The sequence below is a fragment of the Acinonyx jubatus genome, chromosome A1, assembly GCF_027475565.1.
Source record: "Acinonyx jubatus isolate Ajub_Pintada_27869175 chromosome A1, VMU_Ajub_asm_v1.0, whole genome shotgun sequence".
NCBI classification, from domain to species: Eukaryota; Metazoa; Chordata; class Mammalia; order Carnivora; family Felidae; genus Acinonyx; species Acinonyx jubatus.
The window spans coordinates 62,609,298-62,626,465 of record NC_069380.1 but is presented as its reverse complement, the minus strand read 5'-3'; the positions used below and the strand labels follow the sequence as shown (position 1 = coordinate 62,626,465).

Sequence of the window (17,168 nt, the reverse complement as noted above, 5' to 3'; positions counted from 1 at the left end):
TCTTTGTTAAGTTTTAGGTGCAAGCAGTAGGCCCAGTGTTAAAGTTAAATATTTATTTACTAGACAAAAGGTAGTGGTAAAAAGACCGATCATCAGGAGTAAGAAATAGGTTGTATTAAATTTGAATTCAGAGGGAAATTTAATGAATATTTAAGAAATCCCACATTCCAAACCCCAATTAAATCTGAAGTTTCAAAACAATAAAATATCTATTATAATAAATGATAACATCACCGTAATTTACTATTTCATTCATTCCTAATTTCTTTGCCTATATTAAATAAATACTCCTTAATTTCACTATTCTTAAAAACCAAACTGGTCCCAGCTGCAGCTATTAAGAGAGTTTTTTAATTCCTCTTACAGTTTGCCTAAGAGTTTTATTTTAATGAGAATACATAATTACTGCTAAACTGCATCATTACAAATTCATAACTTTCACTTAATGAAAGAAAATGTCAAAATATTTATTTCACTCTGAATCTTCTAAAGTGGTATTAAAGTCTTATATAAAATAATGCCATACAAAATAGAGTAAAGAATGCAAATATTCATCATTCAAGTTCATAGACAAACAGATAAAATATCAGAAAACTTTCTGGAGGTTTTGACAGCAATTACCTCACACACAGCTTGAACTAGATGATTGAAGACTCATTTGTGTCCCTCAGTGCATGCTGAATTAGGTTTAGTTCCAGAAGCATTTACTAATAAGCATTATTTTTTTAAAGGAGTGGGGATGGGTTGATAAATGTTATACATTGTTTCTGCCTGAAAGGGTTTTACATGTTAGTTAAACTGTGGTAAAACTAACTAGGTTGTATTCTATTTGTCTTCCAAAGGACCAAAGAGTACACCTGTCTTCTTATACTTTATAGAAACGAAACAGATAGATAATGATGGCGGTACTGAAGTAAACTAATTTTCAACATAATTGTGGAAGAGTAAAAGGAAATATGCCAGGAAAAAATGTTATCTATTTCAAAGTCACTTAACCAGACTGACCCAGACTATCACATTTCCTTCATGTGTATTACCCAAATCAATATACCTACTCTTAAATATGCAAATGAGATGCCATATTTCATAAATCTAGAACTACAGTATTCATAAATATTTTGTCTTCTATTTAGAAAGGGAAAACTCTGCCAATTAAACTATGATGTACCATCTAATACATCAATTTTAAGATGTATTCTGACTTGTAAGATAGTGAAATATTTTAAGGAATGTGTGTATTAGAAGTGATGAAATAGTCCTTACAATTTAGACCTGTAAAGAGCTGTTTACCCACAAAGCTGTTTATCACCCACACAACTGTGCCATAAACTAAGCTTTAAATGCTGTTCAATTCAGGGAAAAACATGGAATCAAGGACATGGGTAAAATCTCACCTAAAACATTGAGGCACTTAACAACCTTCCTGGAGACCTTTCTCATCTCTAAGATGGGAATATTGATCATTAAAATAATAGCAAGATAATATAATATAATTAATCATGCTCATAATGATTAGAACAATAATAATCAGTCACTTTGTGCAAAAATATATTAGATTATTTTTTAATTCTTTTAACGTTTTTATTCATTTTTGAGAGACAGAGAGAGACAGCATGAGCTGGGGAGGGGCAAAGAGAGAGGGAGACACAGAATCCAAAGGAGACTCCAGGCTCTGAGCTGTCAGCACAGAGCCCGATGCGGGGCTCAAATTCACAAACCAAGAGATCACGACCTGAACCAAAGTCGAATGCTTACCTGACTGAGCCACCCAGGTGCCCCAAAATAAATTAGATTCTTAAATTCACTTGATTTCCCAGGATTATTGTCTGTTAATATTTTCTTGATCTTTTATGCTTAGTTTCTTAGCCTAAAACATTTATCAGCATATAAACAGATACTTAATATTTATTAATGAGTGTTCAAATGTAAACTACTTTATGTCTGATCAGAGAAACCAGGAGCTGATTCCTTGAAATAATTAACAAAATTGATAAACCTCTAGCCAGATTTATCAAAAATAAAAAGGAAAGGACCCAAGTAAATAAAATTATGAATGAAAGAGGAGAGATCACAACCAACACTGCAGAAATACAAACAATAATAAGAGAATATTATGACCAATTATATGCCAACCAATTGGGCAAGCTGGAAGAAATGGACAAATTCCTAGAAACATATAAACTACCAAAACTCAAACAGGAAGAAATAGAAAATTTGAACAGGCCCATAACCAGTCAAGAAATCATATCAGTAATCAAAAATCTCCCAACAAACAAGAGTCCAGGGCCAGGTGGTTTTCCAGGGGAATTCTACCAAACATTTAACGAAGATTTAACACCTATTCTTTTGAAGCTGTTCCAAAAAATAGAAATGGAAGGAAAATTTCTGAGCTCATTCTACAAGGCCAGCATTACCTTGATTCCAAAACCAGCCAAAGACCCCACCAAAAAGAACTACAGACCAATTTCCCTGATAAACATGGGTGCAAAAATTCTCAACAAGATACTAGCAAACTGAATCCAACAATAAAATAAAGGGATTATTCACCATGATCAAGTGGGATTTATTCCTGGGCTGCAGGGCTGGTTCAATATCCACAAATCAATCAATGTAATACATGACATTAACAAAAGAAAGGATAAGAACCACATGATCCTCTCAATAGATGTACAAAAAGCATTTGATAAAATATAGCATCCTTTCTTGATAAAAACCCTCAAGAAAGTAGGGATAGAAGGAACATACCTCAAGATGATAAAGGCCATATACAAAAGACCCACAGCTAATATCATCCCATTGAGGAAAAACTGAGGGCTTTCCCCCTAAAGACAGGAACATGACAAGGATGTCCACTCTCACCACTGTTATTTAATGTAGTATTAGAAGTCCTAGCCTCAGCAATCAGACAACAAAAAGAAATTAAAAACACCCAAACTGGCAGGGAGGAAGTCAAACTTTCACTTTTCACAGATGACATCATACTCTGTGTGGAAAACCCATAGACTCCACCAAAAAAAAAGCTAGAACTGATACGTGAATTCAGCAAAGTCACACGATATAAAATCAATGTACAGAAATCGGTTGCATTTCTACACATCAATAATAAAGCAGGAGAAGGAAAAATCGAGGAATCAATCCCATTTACAATTGCACCAAAAACTATAAAATACCTAGGAATAAACCTAACCAAACAGGTAAAAAATCTATACACTGAAAACTATACAAAGCTTATGAAAGAAATTGAAGAAAACACAAACAAATGGAAAAAACATTCCACACTCATGGCTTGGAAGAACAAATGTTGTTAAAGTGTCAATACTATCCAAAACAATCTACATATTCAATGCAATCCCTATCAAAATAACACCCGCATTCTTCACAGAACTAGAACAAACACTCCTAAAATTTGTATAGAACCAGAAAAGACCCCAAATAGCCAAAGTAATGTTGAAAAAGAAAAACAAACATAGATCAATGGAAGAGAATAGAGAACCCAGAAATGGATCCACAAACATATAGCCAACTAACCTTTGACAAAGTGGGAAAGAATATCCAATATAAAAAAGACAGTCTCCTCAGCAACTGGTGTTGGGAAAACTGGACAGAGATGCAGAAGAAACCCGGACCACTTTCTTACACCATACACAAAAATAAACTCAAAATGAATGAAAGACCAAAACATAAGACAGGAAGCCATCAAAATCTTAGGGGAGAAAACAGCCCAGAAATGGACCCACAAACATATAGCCAACAACCTCTTTGACCTCAGCCAAGAAATTTCTTACTAGACATATCTCCGGAGACAAGGGAAACAAAAGCAAAACTGAACTGTTGGGATCTCATCAGGATAAGAAGCTTCTGCACAGCAAAGGAAACAATCAGCAAAACTAAAAGGCAAGCAATGGAATGGGAGAAGATATTGGAAATGACATGTCAGATAAAAGGTTGGTATCCAAAATCTATAAACAACTTATGAAACTCAACACCCCCCCCAAAAAAACCAAATAATCCAATGAATAAATTGGCAAAAGACACAAATAGATACTTTTCCAAAGAAGACATCCAGATGGCTAACAGACATATGAAAAAATGCTCAACATTGCTCATCCTCAGGGAAACACAAATCAAAACCACAATGAGATACCACTTCACACCTGTCAGAGTGGCTAAAATTAACAGCTCAGGCAACAAGACATGTTGGCGAGGATACAGAGAAAGAGGAACCCTTTGGAACCACTGGTGGGAAGGCAACCTGGTGCAACCACTCTGGGAAACAGTATGGAGGTTCCTCAAAAAATTGAAAATAGAACTAGCCTACAACCCAGCAATTCCACTACTAGGTATTTACCCAAAGGATACAAAAATGCTGATTCAGAGAGGCACATGCACCCTAATGTTTATAGCAGCACTACTGACAGTAGCCAAAGTATGGAAAGAGCCCAATGTCCATTGACTGCTGAATGGAAAATGAAAATGTGTACACACACACACACACACACACACAGACACACACACTTGAATATTACTTGGCAATCAAAAAGAATGAAATCTTACCATTTGCAGCAATGTGGATGGAACTAGAGCGTATTATGCTCAACAAAATAAATCAGTCCGAGAAATATCATATGATTTCACTCATATGTGGAATTTAAGAAACAAAACAGATGAACCTACGAAGCAAAAATAAGATAAAAACAGAAAGGGAGACAAACCATAAGAGACTCTTAAATACAGAGAACTGAGGGATCCTGGTGGGGGTGTTCAGTGGGGGGATGGGCTAAATAGGCGATGGACATTAAGGAGGGCACTTGTTGGGATGAGCACTGGGTGTTGTATGTAAGTGATGAATCACTAAATCCTATTCCTGAAATCATTATTACACTATATGTTAACTAACTTGTATTTAAATTAAAGAAAAAAGAATTCTAAAAAACAGATACCAAAAAAATAAAATAAACTATTCTATGTCTAACATGTCTCAATGTAAAAAGCTTTCATATCAACATATGTATATCACCTAAAAGAAACACCACACCTTGACCATATATTTTTCATGAACAACATTTCTCATTATACCATTAAAAAGAACCAAATACATTTTCACCAAATCATTCAATTCAAATTCAAAATTCAAAACTTTTACTTTTTCATGTCTTTGCAGAATGAGCAAAATAAATCAAGTTCTCTCTCACTCTACCATACATAAACCTAGAATTCTTGGGGCTACTGTTTGCTATTCCCATTACCCATTTTTTTAATCTCCCTACCAAAATTAGTATGTCTGTGATTCATTTATCACATCAGTTCCTAAAACACCATGGAACTAAACTATTCCAAGTATTTTCATAATTATTGTCTCTTTAATGACATATGCTATTTAACTTCCCTCAATCTATTTTATGGATGCTCTGTGAAACTTTTCCTTGTCTTGTGTACCTTACTCTGGAAGCTGTTAGAGATTGGGATGGTGTTTTCCCTGTTCTTTTTATAGTTCCTGTAAAAATATAATGGGTGGTTAGATAATAAATACAACAATAGTAATTTTTCAACTCTGAGCAATTTTCCATTTTACACTGATTTCCTACGCTAAAGATTTTACTGTCTTCATGGAATCACAGCACTTTAGAGCCCAAAGGCACTTAAACATCAACCCACCTATTTTAGAGATCATTCTCTTCCATCAAAAATTACCATTTTACTGATGTTTAGCATTTACCAAGCACCATAGAAAATGCTCAGTTTCAGGTATTTCGTTCATTTCTCACATGACCCATTATGTAATTATTAGCCCCATTTTACAGATGAGAAAACCAGATCTCAGAGAAATGAAGAAATTGGTCCAAAGCCACCCTATTCCCTAATGGCAGAACTATGGCTACGATGCTGTGTGCCATTTCACTATACTCCCTATCAACAAGAACATCCACAATGAATGCTTAAATGCTTAAATGCTAAACCCTGTGTCACTATTTTTGCTATTTCTTCCTTTCTTTCCCTTTGTTCCTCTTCCGTTTCTTCTAAATTAAAAAAAAAAGCACATTTTCTCTTCATATGAAATAATGAAAACCCTTTAATACATAAATCATCAAAACATTTTCTCCTATTTCAATTCCAGGATACCATCCTGAATTTCAGACCAACATGAATGACCCCTAAATACCTCTAGTTGGATGTTGCATGCTGTATCTATTTTTTTTCTACTGTTGAATGCATCCTCTGTACTCCTCTCCCAAACTTCTCTAGAGTTTTCTCTCTTAGAAAAACTCATCCAGTTTTGCAAGGTAGAAACCTGGGATTTTATTCTTTCATCTCCTTTTCATAGATCCAAAACTTATCCATCTACCTTCCTATTATCACTGGAATTTTTCACTTTCTTTCCACTCTTACTGTCCTCACTTTAGTCCTCGCCAAGATCGTTGGCTGCCATGATCGTTAAAGTAGCCTACAAACTTTCTCTACCTGAATCCACTCTATCTGCTCCAATTCTTTCTTAATTCTAAACAGGGTAATCTTTTTAAATGTAAAATGGATCACTTAATTAAAATCTTCCAGTGCTTTTCAACCACCTGTATGTCAAAGTCTAAAGTACTTAATCTGGGTTACAAGGTCCTTCTTGACTTAGCATTTGTCCTCTTAGTTCAGTCTCTTTGCTGGACATTTTTTCCAACTGATCCAGACAAACTGCCTGACTCTGATTTGTTTAACTGAAAGGAAGCAAAAATATTTCTAAAACACAAACATCTTGGCATACATATCAAAGAATAGCCTCTTTAAATGTCTCTGAACCATTTGCAAAAAAATAGTCTGGCATTGAAAAGAAAACTTTTACAAAAAAAAATAATTAAATAACACATGACTAAAGTCAGCATATATTTTTTGGAATTTCTCAGTCTTATCAAAATTGCTAATTATAAAATTATTAAGTTTCTTAATAGAAATTGAGTTAGAGCCTGCCTTATTATTTGCAACAGTCCTTTTTGCAAACATATCTAATGTTAATTTTAATCTAGCTTTCTGTTTACTCAATAATGCACAATTATATTGGTTTCTGACACTCAATTAGACATAAATTTGACTTAGAGCCATTTGAGGGCATCAAAATTTCAGCTTCTATATTGCTTTCTAAGATATATCATTCCTGTTGGACCATTTATTTACATAGTGCTTTCAAAAGTAAATACAGAACAGCTATTTTCTTCCACTATAGATTTGTAGCTAGAAAGATGTAATAGATATATTAGTTTTCAGCTTACTGAGATCATGACATTATCCTAAATGATCTGCAAGAAAAATGTTTACATTATTCATTGAAAAATTGATTGTTTCATTGCCATGGCCATTTTAATATGTCCTCCTAGATGATAGAGATGTATGCTAAGTCAAAGGGTTTCAGGACATAATAATCTAGAGTAATATTATCCAAATACTAGCAGTCAAGCTAATATCAAAGTATGCTAAATAAAAAACCTTTTGAGTGTATGAACCCCAAATATTATCTAAATAATAATTGAACACACAGAATAAACACATCCAAGAAAATGATCCATATCATTTTAAAGCAAAAAAGGAAAAAAAATTATCTATAAATCAATTCTATGCATTCATATATCCATAGTATTGATGGAATTCATTAAAACACTTACTTTATATTGCTTTCAAGTTAAGGTAATTATTGATATGCATTTATGAAAATAAATATAAATAAATTATTCCTACTCAAATTTAGACATAGATTCACAGATTGAAATTAATTGTAATGCTATCTTCAATGTATTAACCTACAAAAAATTAACAGATTTGTAAATACGTACCAATCAAATGAAACACAGCAATTATCAGTAGTAGGTTTGGAGTCCAACTCCAAAAGCATTACATTGGATCTAGAAGTTCATTTTGCAATCATAAATTTTAGAGTGATAAAAGTTAAGTCTACAATAAAGAGATGTATAGACATGAAACTTTAGTTGCTTGTGGCATATTTTAAAATATGTCCATAAATTTTGAAATATCCTCCCTTCAAAAGGTAGAACCCAATGAATTCCCCTTTGAGTGTGTTTTGAACTTTGTGACTCACTTCTCATGAACGGAATAAAGCAGCAGTGATGGTGTCCAATTTGGGAGACTAGGTCATAAAAGACCCTAATGTTTCCTCCTGGCTCACTCTGGGGTAAGTTAGCATCATGTTGTGATTAGCCCTACTGTGAGGCCCAGGAGAAGCACGGAGGCCACCTGTGTTGACTGCTGAGCCAAGCAGACACTGGGGCCTGCTGCCAACAACCTCATGAGTGAGCCTTCTTAGAAGCAGACTCTCCAGCCCCAACCAAGACTGTAACCCAGGCCCATGTCTGGACTGCAATGTCATGAGATACCCTGCACCAGAAATACCTAGAAAAGTCATTTCAGAAATTGTGTGAGATAATAAACTTTTGTTTTTTTGTTTTTTGCTTCTAAGTTTCAGGGTAACTAGTTTGGCAGTAATAGATTACTAGTATGGTGTTGAAAAAGAAACCATCCAAATACCTAAAACAAAAACAACCAAAATGCAGGGAGAAGATGAAAGATGTAACTCTCTAGATACAACAGCTGACATAAGAAGAATACTGAAATCAGACCGTGATACAAGATAACTAGAACATAACCATAATGTCATGAAGAAAATCAAAGTAGTTGGAGATGGAAACAAACAAAAAAAAAAAAACAAAAAAATTTGAGTCTAAGAAGAAATAAAAACTTCAATTTCAGAGTATTAAATGTAGGGCCACCTGGGTGGTTCAGTCAGTTAAGAGTCCGACTCTTGATATCGGCTCAGGTCTTGATCTCGCAGTCGTGGGACTGAGCGGGAAGCCTGCGTGGGATTCTCTCTCTCCCTCCTTCTCTCTGCCCCTCCCTCACTCATTTGCTCTCTCTCTCTCTCTCAAAATAAATAAAAATAAACTTTTAATTAAAAAGAATACTAAACATATAAAATTACCAACATTAACAAAAGAATTCCTAAAAGAATCAATCAATGATTTTATAAGTAAAATTTTCAAATGTGCATAGAACACGTAAACCTATTATCCCTATTATACCTATCTATTTCAACTTTGCCAGAAGGGTGTCTGGGTGGCTCAATCAGTTGAGTGTCCAAATCTTGATTTCAGCTCAGGTCATGATCCCAGGGTCATGGAATCAAACCCTCTGTCACACTTTGCACTGAGCTTGTGGTCTGCTTAAGATTCTCTCTCTCTCTGTCCCTCCATCCAACTCGTGTTCTCTCTCTCTCTAAAATAAAATTAATAATTAAAAAAAATTTACCAGAAACTTTTTAACTGCCATAAAGAAGAGGTAACACATAAGACTGATATTTTAGATACCAGGAATTATACTGAGGCTACAGTAATGTTTGAAAACAAATATCCAGCAAATTCATTTTCAGTGAAGAACAATACAAATTATGGACTCTGGCTTTCTGCCATGTTAGCTGTTTTATGACTTACCACAGTCACCTAACTCCCATTTCAAAAACTTTGATATCTATAGCAACACAGAAGTTTGCATTCGAGAGCAAGTACAGACCCTGTAGCAAAATAACTTGAAAAGAGTCATTATCTCTTTACGATTAATTAAACAACAACAAAGGAGATAGTCTTCACTTACTGCAGATTAAATGACTAAATTTAAACTTTTTCAGACCTCCACTTCAATCTGAATAATTAACCAAGGCCACTTTAGTCTCTATGGTTATAAATTCGACACCTTTATCAATACACAGAGGAGATTTATCATATTGTATATAAGTATCCAAAGCATAGGCATTTTTTATTATCACATAACAATAAACCTGACACTCTGCAAAATCATGTACTGAGATTAAGAAGGATTGTAAGAAAAATATGCAACTGGTAAACAGACCAAAAATAAAATTTATAAACCATACAATGTACAAACATAGCTAAAATGGCATGTTACATTCTTAACAACTAAATGTTTCATTTAATATGAGAATGTATCAGACGTGAAAGGAGCTGGATGTAAGGTTGTGTAAAGAATGGAGACAAAGGATATGTGTACAGAATCAGGGATGACTGTGCAGTCAATACTTCCAAGACAGACGCCACGAGCAAGGATGTGAGGACTACAGATACGGTTTCGGTCCTGTGTTGCTTCGTCACCCCTCCACAGATTGTGTTCGTGTCCTGTGCATGCACTAGCTGTGGTGCAAAAACAGTAACATACTAGAAAATGTGAATCTAACAATGTGATTTCGACATTATACTGACACAATAGCTAATTATCACTTCAGAAATAGGCATTGTAGTAGACGAGACTCTAAGAGATGAAGATTTGCCTCACAGTGAGACTCTAAGAGATGAAGATTTGCCTCACAGTTTCTTTTAGTAAATAGCTAATTCCTTCCTTAAAGGGAGCCTTTTTTGTGATTTCACATTTTTTTGTTCTGTGTGGGATAGGAGAGGCTTGGATTATTTTATTTCAGTACTGTGAGTGAAATTGTCACTATATCCCAATGCATTTGAAACTCTGATATGTAAAGTGGACAGAGATAGCATTAAAAAGGAGAATAAAACCCAATCTCACAGAAGAATATAGATGGAAAATGTTTCAGCAAATTACAAAAAATATACCCCACATGAAATAAAGTCCAATCCTGGAAAATGAAGAAGGGTTTAATATTAAGTTATTTAATAATATTAATGCATTCCGTTAAAACTCAAAGAAAAAAATCCAAATATTTGATAATATTCACCACCTATTCCTGATAAAATCTCATACTAAACTAAGGTAATAAAGAATAATGAAAACCTATCTCAAACTGATAGTATTTACTAAAAAAAGAGTAAAACACTGGAATCTTTCTTGTCTGCTAAAATCAGAAATAAAAGGTGTTTACTTCCATTATTCTTTATTATTAATTTAAATGTTCTACTCAGTATATTAACACAAACAATAAATAGAATAATTGCCATTTTTAAGTGATGTGCAAATATAATTATTTGCCATTAATTTTGATGTGGGATTTTATTAAATCTACAAAGCTCAATTCCTCTATATATCAGTGTATCAAACTACCAGTGAGGATTGTTTTTATTTTACCTTTGGAACTTGATGATACAATTCTAACATTTATGTTAAAGAATAAATAGGTGAAAACACATCTTTAAAAGGTGGGGAAGAAATGTAGCAATACTTACCCACCAGACATTAAAACACAATATAAATTAAAAGAATGTAGAATATAATTGATTAGGACTATAATATACTGATTTGACACAGAACCCAGTATATCTAAGAATGAAATTTGTAATAAATGAAGAATTGAAAGTCCATGCAAAAGGGAGGAATTATTTAAGAATATCAGAGAGAATATAACCAAGAGAAACTTCTAGCTCCCAAATTTAGTTCTTACAGTCTAAACAGTAGGTGAATAAGAAAATCAGTTGCATATGTTAGAAATAAAACGGGTAAGCTGTATAAATAGAAAGCTTAAGGATGAAAATACATAGCAAAAAAAAACCCCACAAAATATTCATGTTTATTAATAGACAATTCATAAGTTTCATTAATAGGTATATAAAATGTCCACCATTTGAATCAGCTTTAATAGCAATGTGCTTTAATAGTAATAACACTGATTTGATTATAGGTATTCACATACAAAAATTAAATAAATTTCCCATTATATATGAAAAACTCTTGAGAAAATGTGGGCCAAGATTTATGCATGTATGTATGCTTGTGTGTGTTGTGAGTGTGTGTGATTTTATAACATTTTTTAAATTGAGACAGACTTCACATGCAGTAAAATTCACCATATCAAATTATACACTAATCTGAATCTTTATCCATCTATCCAAGAATATATGCACAGATCAGAAATACAGTTATAAATTCGGATTCAATCAGCTTACGATTCTTAACCTATAATGTGTAATATTATGGTCATTGTTTCAGCGGGTTGTTTATTTTCTGTGCATCTAACACAGACTCTGGAGGATGAATATCAGGCACATGCAATCTGCTGCCATATGTACCACATGACTACAGGGAATTTCACTGTGCTGTTCATCCCTACACCCCCAGAATCTACAACAGTTCACGAAACGAGCAGGCAACCATAAATAGTTCTTAAAGAAAGGAATAATAAAAATTAATTTCCCAAAGTATCATATTTTTGCCCAACCTTCCAAGTCCATCTATTTACATGTTTAATGTATAACAACTGCTTCACTGAATGCCATGCAATTCATCCATTTATAATTCAATGGTTTTTAGTATATTCACGGAATTGTATAACCAACACCACAAACAATTTTAGAACATTTTTATTGTCCCAAAAAGAAACTCAGCATGCATCCATTGGCAATCACACCCCATTTCCTTCCAACCTTACTAGGCCTATTCAAAGATTAATGTATTTTCTATCACCATAAACTCACCTCTTCTCTAAAACTCATATAAATGGAATCACACAATATGTGGCCTTTAGAGAACAGATATTTATAGGATCCTAGGGCCTGGTCTGGGTGATCATAAGGTCTTACAAGGTGGAGAAGTGGGTTGGGAGTGGGCTACGTTTATGCAGGTTGGTGATCCTCAGAGGAAAATATCTTGAAGCAGATCTTCCAGGGTAGGCTATTAGTTTTGATAAGTTAAACTCTTTCGGCCTTTCTTCCAGGAGCAGGTATTTCTGGAACATACAGCAAAGTTACTTTTGCTTAGACTAAGTATTATTTAACAAGGGACAGAGAATTATCTTGGTTTCAGTTATTCAGCCTCATATAACATTGTTTTCCAGGAAAAAAATTACAATACATGCTTAAATTTTTGTTGTCTTAGTGTATGATTTAGTGTCTCCATGTAAACATTAACTTGGAGCATGTAACACATGACAGGAATGCCACGTTTCTGATTTTAAAGCAAATGCTTCCAGAAATTCCATTATGCTCTTGGTATTACACAATAGTTCTACACCTTGGAAGGTTTTTATTTCTATTAAGTTTTTTCTTTATTTTTTAACCTTTATTTCTATTATGTTTTAATCTTAATTTATTACTACATGTATGTTGCTACTATTTGACACACTGTACAAATAGATATTCATTGAGGTTTGCATCTTTTATGATTATAAAGTATACCTCTTCATTTCTTAGATTTTTGGTTATTTGTTATCTGTTGTTGCTGTCCTGTATTTAACCTCTGGGAACACCCTCCCAACTCTCTGTTGACACATTTAGGTCAGCTGACCTCACACATGACCCCAGGGTGGTCAATCTGTCAGTGGAGGCTTCAGGGAGGAAAAAGTAGCCCAAAGCCAGAATGGTGAGCAAGACATTGGAGATTCAATGGCAAATAAGGTCCCTCTAATGAGGTCCTTTGATGGGAGTACATCCTATTTGGTGTACTTACAAGAAGCAAAATTTGGGTACAGACTCACATAGAGGGAAAATGATGCAAAGAAAACTCAAGGGAGAAGAGAGTCATATACAAACCAAGCACAGGGGCCTGCAATAGATCCTTCCCTCACAGCCCTTAAAAGGAACCAACTCTGCTGATACCTTGATTTTGGACTTGTAACCTCCAGAACCGTGACAGTAAATTTCAGGTCAAAGACATACATTTCAAATGTCTTCCAGGGAATCACCAAAAAGCCACATGATGACAATTCTTTGGGCATGAGACTCTGAAAGAGCTCTAGCTTGGTTCGGTGAACTTCATTACCAGGAATACAGGCTGTTATTTGTCAAGGGTACCAGTGAGCTAGAGGGGAAGAGATGAGACTAAGGAAAGCTAAATGCCACAGAGCTCACTGTTATCAATACTAAGTAAATTTTCTTGAGTAAATACTCCCCGGGTTGCTGCAACCTTTTGCATAGCTTCCAGAATTGTGAAAATTTTGATTCTGAGACTTTTGCTAAACAGTTTCTTGCTCTGATGGAGGGGTAAATTTTTGAATGTCCTTACTGCAACATTTTGCTGACATCCTATACAAAAAAATTTAGCAAAGCATGTTTTGTAATTGTACAAAAAAGAGGAAACGTTTAAACAGAGGAAGGTTTAAAAATAAATGGTAGCCAACTTATATAATGACATTATGAAGCCATTAAAATGTTTTAAAAGTAATTAATCATATATAGAAATAGTCATGATATTTGAATCATGATTCAAGATTCAAGAAAACAGTATCAGCAGCTAACATTTATTGAACTTTCTACATGCTTCATCTATGACAGATGATTTACATGAATTATCTCATTTTATTTCCACACCAATGCCTTGAGGAAAATACCAACCTCTCCATTTTATAGACATGGATACTAAACCTTAGAGACAGTCACAAGTAGTTTTGCGACAGTCACAAAGGAAACTAGTATCAAAGTAAGTACTTACATTCTGACTCTAATAGCCTCACTGTGAACAGCTTACTCACAAACCTCTTGATGGGATCTCCCTACTACCTTGCCATGCAGCCCCAGAGCCCCCTTCCATTTTCCTAATATTTCAGGTATGTCCATTTATCATCACTATTTGTTTTACTGTTTTACTTCTCATTAAAATATGAGTTTCCTGAAGAGAGAAGCTGTGTCTCTATCTTGATCATTACTGTGTCCCAAAGGACTGGGCCCTCAATCAGAATATAATAATTTTAAATGAGCAATATAAAATATATGAACAAATAAATGATTTAGTGGATATATAATATTCTCATTATTCTTATAGTTTGAAAACATAAACCGATCTGTATTAAATGAACACCCACTCTGCTGGTAGACAAAAGGAAAAGGCAATGGCAACTAATCATTAGTTGCATCTATGATGCATCTACAATGCATCATATGGCATCTGCATGACATATTTCTTGGTCTTCCTAACGCAACACAGGATAGCAGGACATGCTCTGGCTAAAGCCTTAACAACAGAGACTGCTTGAGGAATCCATATATGTCTTATAAAATTAAGTTTTAGGGTAAAAAATGCAGAGTGAATAAATCATGTTTAGGATGTCAGAAATGGGCTCTCTGATGAAAGGGTAATGCTTAAACCGAGCCCTAAATCATAACCAATGCCAGAGGAGCACGAGAAAAAGTTGCAGACAGAAGATAGCAAGCACAGGCAATGTTCTTGGGATATGAGAAATGATAAACTTGAGATACTGAGAGTGGACGGCAGAAGTTAGAGATAAAAAATGAAGTTTAAGAAGTAAGAAATGGTTTGTTAAGATCTCACAGAATCTTTATAGGCCATTTAAAAAATGTTGGATTTGTTCTTAAAGGTAATGGAAGGTCAGTGAATGCATATAAATAGAGTAGGTTTAAAAGTGGATTTAACAGGGGTGCCTGGGTGGCTCAGTCAGTTGAACATCCAACTCTTGGTTTCAGCTCAGGTCATGATCTCACAGTTTGTGAGGTCGAGCCCCAAATTGGGATTCTCTCTCTCCTCTCTCTCTGCCTCTCCCCCCAACTTTTGCATACTCTCTCTCTCTCCAAATAAATAAATATTTTTTTAAACATGCATTTAACATACTTAGAATTGCATTTGTACAAAGCATCCTGGCTACACTGCAAAGAATAATGGGGCCAGATACAGCTATAAGAGTCTACAGGATACAGCAATGGCCAAGCCAAGTAGTGATGCTGGCTTGGACTAGGACATGGAGAAAAACAGGACTGCTGAGAAATTAAGGAAGTTCAAATGCGAGGATTCAGTAATTTATTAGATAGGGGTAAGGAGGGTGGTTAAAGGAATTCAGGATGACACAATCCTTCAGATTCCCAATGTTACCATAATCTGCAATGAGTTACATCATTTGCAAATCCCCTCAATAATTCTCTACTGACCCATTATTCCTCTAACAAAAGTTAATTCCAACACAAAGAGTCCTTGATTTTAGCAATTTGATTTTCAACAAAATCAACTCTCTGTCTCTCTCTCATCATGGCCTGCCATAATAGCAACAGCTAATATGTGCTGAATTCTAGATGTGTGCCAGCACTGCTCAACGTACTTTATGTTATTAAATAATTTAATCTCCATTTCAGAGATGTGAAAACTGAGGAATAAATTATTAAATTAATTGAACATGTCAACATTTGCATAGGCAATGAGGCGCAGAGATAAAAATGCGTAAAAAAAATAAATGTGCAATTAATTTGTAAGCTTAATATTATATGTATGAAAGTGTACACACAGAGGCATTCCATGAATAATGAGGGATAGAGAGAAAATGGGAGAGAGAAGGAACATGTCCACTTTTGGGTTTTCAACTTCAGTAACAGAAAATTATTTTTTGTTCTTCCAAAGTTAATTTATACTTAAATCATAATATATAATCATGAAGTATCCCAATGTTAGGTAAACAAGATATATAATATACATAATGGTCTTTCAGGACAAGAGCTGCTATGTCTTCTCAGCAGGGAAGACTATTCTTTTTCACAAAAAAATTAATTTTATTGTTGTGCTTCAATTCAAATTCTCAGAGGGGAGTAGCTGAAAAGAAATGCTCCTTCTTATTTCATTAAAAATAATAAAGCGCAGAGAATATTTCATCTGAAATACCCCCCAACCCCATTTTCATTAACTGCACTATTCTAGATGTCAACTCTCTGATTCAGAATTGGAAAGGGTACGTTTTAGAGGGCTCTAAATCTTTGATTTCAGAATTACATACATGATTCAAGTCCCTAATTACCTCTAAATTCATATCTACTCTACTGAGCAGATGCTTGGAAAACGATTTATGGAGGTGACTCAATTGCATTCATAGACCTATTTAGGTTTTGCTTCCTCAGGGAGGTCTCTACTGACCATGGTAGCTACCCTTTCATGGCACTCCAATTCCCTCTGCAAGCCGTCTCATGGAGCATACTTCACAACCATTCGATATCTGTCTTTCCCACGACTGTCTGTTCCACAAGGTCAAAGGCTGAGACTGTTTTGTTTCCATGCACAGCCCTGAATCTTAGCTCACAGATGGGAACTAAGGGTGCTTTTAATTACACATTACTATGCAGAATTTTATTCAAAGATATAAGCTGACCAATGAGAAAATAAAAATGGAGCTATTGATGACAACTCCAGCCCTTCAACTAGTTTTCTCCAGCTGATGATTAAAACACTTCTTTGAAGATTACCAGAAATAATTGGAAAAGAACAGGAAGGCCATGGGA

The 17,168-nt window shown here is 34.6% G+C and overlaps 1 protein-coding gene across 1 annotated transcript in view; it reads right to left on the bottom strand.

The window, feature by feature from the left end:
- The window catches only part of GPC5 (glypican 5), a 682,923-nt gene that overhangs the window by 555,092 nt on the left and 110,663 nt on the right, over nt 1-17,168 (bottom strand). The gene's annotated exons all lie outside the window — the stretch shown is intronic.